This window comes from Rhea americana, unplaced genomic scaffold (genome assembly GCF_003343005.1).
Source record: "Rhea americana isolate MKP2758 unplaced genomic scaffold, rheAme1 scaffold_15, whole genome shotgun sequence".
Classification (NCBI taxonomy): Eukaryota; Metazoa; Chordata; class Aves; order Rheiformes; family Rheidae; genus Rhea; species Rhea americana.
This window is the reverse complement of record NW_028185594.1, coordinates 5,861,897-5,866,538: the sequence shown is the minus strand read 5'-3', so window position 1 is coordinate 5,866,538 and position 4,642 is coordinate 5,861,897.

Below are 4,642 nucleotides of genomic sequence, written 5' to 3'. Positions count from 1 at the left end.
GCGGAGCTGGGGAGGTGCTGAGCCGCCGAGGAGCCGGCTGCCCCCAGCGCGCCGCCGGATCTGCCCCTCCATCCAGCTCTCGCTGCCGGGGACGCGCCGTCTAACGCCGGCGCGCAGGAGCCGCCCTCGCTCGGCGCCGCCTTTAGGAGCTGAAGCCGAACCGAAAGCCGCGGCGCGCCGGGCTCATCCCTGCTCCCGCGCCGAGCCGCTTCCAGCCGGGAGCTCCGGCCGCGGCCGCCGGGCCGGGCGCCGGCGGCTCTGCCTCCCCTGCGCGCCGCAGCCGCCTCCAGCCCCCGCCGGGGTCCCCCTGTCTCCTCGGTACTGCACCGATTCAAAAGCCAAAAGAAAAAGAGAGAAAGGAAAAAAAATGCCTGTAAGGCGCCCAAGCTCCGAAAAAACGATCTCGAGAGAAAATCTCTCCGCAGACCCTGCCGTCACCCCGCGCCTTCCTCCCAGTGCTTTTATTAACGAGTCGTTTGCTGCTGAAGTTAGTCGCTTCGAGAAGCCGCTGCGGACTGAAGAGAGGAAATCTCTGCAGCCAGCAATGCACAGGGGAAGGGAAGGACTCGCCGCGGGCTGTTCTTGCACTGCGCAGAAGAGCGCGGGCCGGGCCGGGCMGGCAGCGCTGGGCACGGCCGAGCCGCCCGGCGCCGCGTCCCGCCGGCTCCCGCGCTGCAGCTCCGCCCGGCGACCCGCAGCCCCGCGGAGCTGCTCGCTCTCCTCGGCAGCTCTTGTCCGTTGCCCTGGCCGCGGGGTTGCCTCTCCCGCAACCACGCAAGTGCCTGCCCTGAGAGCCGCAAGGGATTTCCTGCGTGAGATTTCACACTCATGGACCCGCCTCACCTGAACAGATCAGCGAGACTCTTCGGTTTCGTACGGCTTTTCTAAAATTAATCTGTTTAGTTTTTACAAGGGTCAGGAGCAGGGAGCACAAGCCGAACCGCCTGCGCCCCGCGGCTCTTCTCCGAAGTAGCAGCTCCCGGCTAGCAGTGAAGGCAGCGTTTCGCCGCCTCCCTCGCGATCCAAGGCAGCTCCCGGACCCGCGACAGAAGTCGCTAACCAGCACGGGACGAGCGCGTTTGCGGCGCCCCTTCTCCTGCACGCTGCCCGGGACCGCGTGAACGAGGCTGGGGGGGCCGCAGAGGCGAAGTGCCCGCCCGAGCCCGGAAACAAGCCCCACACCGGCATTTTCACCCCAAAGGCGCCCCGGGGGTGGTGGTGGKGGGAGCTCTGCCGGGTGCTCGAGGTGGGAGCGAGAGACGGCGGAGCTCGGCGGGTCGGTTCTGGTGTGCAGCGCTGAGAACTTGTACCCCGAGGCATGAATCGTTTTAATTGCAACGATTTCCGTAAATTAGCAAGATACCGCATCCTCCCCACCCCCCAGCCCCGACCCGAGAGCACGGAGCATCACCCGCCCACGCTGGACACCGCCGCCTCCCAGACGCCCTCCAAGCTCCCGCGGCCGGCGAAGACCGAAACACGAGGGTGCGGCGCGGCGCGGAGCGCGGGGACCCTCCCAGCACGTCCCGACGCTGTCCCCGCGGCAGCGCGCTGCCCGAGCCCCGCCGCACCGCCGCTCTGGGCCCCGCGGGCGGCGGGGCTCGTTGCAAGCTGAATTCCGTGCAGAACAGAGGGCCATTTTTCTCCTAAATCCAAACTTTGCGTCTAAGAGACGGTCCGGCCCTTTTACACAAACCGCCCCACATAAATTAAACCACCAGCAAATGAGTATCCAGAGCCTTCCGTTTTCTAGCACACGGCGACAAGCAGACCGAGTTCCCAGCGACTCCCTGGCCAGCTCTTCCCCGTACCCCGCAAACGGCGCTGCGGGGTCGGAGCTGCGCGGGGCACGGCGCGGGCTGGCTGCAGCGCCGGCCGCCGCCCCCCAGCCCTGGCTCCCGGCGGCTCAGCGGGTAGCAGAGCTGCAACCAGCTGGGAGCGGGGCTGCCAGTGCTGGAGGGTCTGGCCGAAGGTTTACAGTTTTCCGTGCAAGTAATGAAGCTCGCGGGTCTGCCCAGAGAAAGAGGGCAGACACAGCAGGGGTTTCGAGTGAAGCTAAACAGAGGTTTTATTGAACTGTAAAGGCTAAAAACATCGTTGAACGGATCGAGAAAACGCTCCCAAATACACAAGGGCAGCAAACCTCCCACAGCCCACCGTCAGCAGTCATCAGGCAGCTCCGTGCCTCCGGCCGCGCACACCGCGCTCCGAGCCGCTCCGCGCTTGCTCCCGTCGCAATCCCCGCAGCCGGACAGCTGCGAGCGCAGGACCCGATAACGCCCCGTCTCGTCAGGCTGCCGCAAGCCCTGCACGCTCCGCACGGGAGCCAGGCAGGGGGCCTCTCTGCAGAAGACGCCCCGAAGGGGTGCCGGAGCAGGAAGARGCCAAATCCTGTCCCCTTTCCCCGTCCAGGCAACCCCATCGCCTTTTCCCATGGCCTCAAGACGTTGCCTACATGCGCATGTCATGCACAGACACTTGTAACGAGCCTTGGGAGAGGGCCAGGGCTGGTCCTCAGCCGGCGAAGGGAGCCCCCGGGCCCGGGCTGCCGGCCCGCTCCCAGCGGCTCAGTGGAGGCCCAGAGCCCCGCGSGCCGCAGCAGCCCCGCTACCGGCGCGGGCAGCGGGCCGGGCCGGCAGCGTGTGCCCGGGGCGCCCGGCGCGGCCGGACGGCATCGCCCGGCCCGGCCCGGCCCGGCGGGCTAGCGCCGCTCTGCCCCCGGCAGGGGTGGCCGCGCTGCGGCACAGCCAGGCAGCGCTCGGGCAAGTCCCAGGGCCGTGGCGGGGACGGCCTGGCGGCATCCGCCGTTTGAAATCGCGTTACAAAACACGAGCAGGCGCTGGGCTCGCCTGCCGCCTGCCACGAAGCGCTCCGACTAAACCAGGCTCGAAGAGCGAGTCTGTCCCCCGCGGGGACGGCGGCTCCCGCTTACTCGGCTGCGCTCCTGCCCCGGGAACTGCCTGTCGGCCACGCCACCGCCGCGATTTCCCTCCCGACCAGGGTCTGGCCGGGCGCCGACGGGGCAGCCGTCCCTCGGGGCTGCGGCTCAACCCGCACCGCTGCTCCGGCGGGGCTGCGCGCCCCGCGCAGCGCCGCCCGCTCTCCCAGCGGCGACCCGCTCCGAGACCTCTGCGCTTCGTCAGCGCGCGGCAGCATTTGACACTCGCAATTACCTGTAAATACTCCGGCCGTTTGGCATACGGGACACGTTTTTAGTCGTAAGCCTGGAAAGTCTCACCCGAGAGACACGCTGTCGCGCCACCGCAACTTTATTCCAGGAGGCTGCGAAATTAGCGCGGCGCTCTCAGAACTGCTCCTCCGGCACAGGACCGAGCGAAACGCGCTGCAGCAGCCCCTGCCCCCCCTCCCCTAAAACGCAACAACTAAAAACGCAATTAAAATGCTAATATTAACGAGAGATTTCAAATCATGGCAGAGATGCCTMCTATCAAATTATCCTATCGGACAGAACTAATCGTTTCATACAAGGATGGATTACGCGCCAGATTTCCTAACGTATTTGCAACCGCAGTTTTTAAAAATAAGAAAAGAAAAGAAAGCATAAGATCTGAGCTGGTCACTATTAATTAAACTCCTAGACTTCATAGTCAGTCCCTCTACTTTTTACTTTTACTTCAACCTCTCCCTTCCCTACCCATCGCATCGTAAAAATTAGCAGCGTGGAAATTACCTGTCTGCTTCTTTGTGCCTCCTTCAAGTAAAGAAGGTAAAAGTCACTTCACCTATTAGCTTGTATAAGTAATAAAGAGGTGGTAACTTGCAGCTACCACATTTTGAAGTGTGTGTCACATGCTTTAGCATAAATAAGGGTGTTATAGCCCTAGCGATTACTGAATCGATTCATCTGTGCACCAACTTGCGGCGCCTCCAGTTCTTGGCAGGTATTTGCTCTGCCCCGCGCTAACACGGACGCCAACGGCGTTCCCTCCGTTTCCGCGGCGTCCCGGCGGCCGCTTACCGAGGGGACAGGCGCTCGGCCAGCGCCGGCACCCTCGGGAGAAATGTATTTTGAACCATACTGGAGAGGATTTCCGCGGCTGCAAGCGAGCGCGCTGTGACATCTCCCGCACGGCGAGGAGCGGAGCGCGGCGATGCGCGACGCGGCGGCTCTGCTCGCACCTCGGCCAGCTGGGAGGAATTTGCCCAAGTCTGTTAAAGTTTTGCAGCCTTTCGTGATCCGCCTGCTAGAGACCTCGCTCAAGCGCCCGGCCGTGCGGTCGGTCAGCTCCGAAAGCTTTCGAAAACGCTGCCTCGATGCGCACCAGAGGACGCGCTCGCTAAGCGCGTGTGTGCGCGCAGCCGGGAGACGAGCAACCCGCGGAGGGCTCCGCTCACGACGCCCCGCGCCCAGCGGCTCCGTCCTGCCCCTTCTCAGGCGCCGCGGGTGGCTCTRGCGCCGGGGCCCGGCCGGGCCCGCGGAGCAGAGGCGGCTCCGCGCAGCGCGGCGGCCGCGGCGGGACCGGCTGCGCGCACGCGGTGGGCGCCTTGCAGCCTCCCCGCCGTCGCCGCCCGCGGCCCTGCCTGGGCGCTGCGGGAATAGCGCGGGGACACGGGCCGCCGGGGGAGGCGGCGGAGGCCGCCGGGAGCCTGCTGCCCGGCTCGGCGGGAGCCGAGCTCCGGC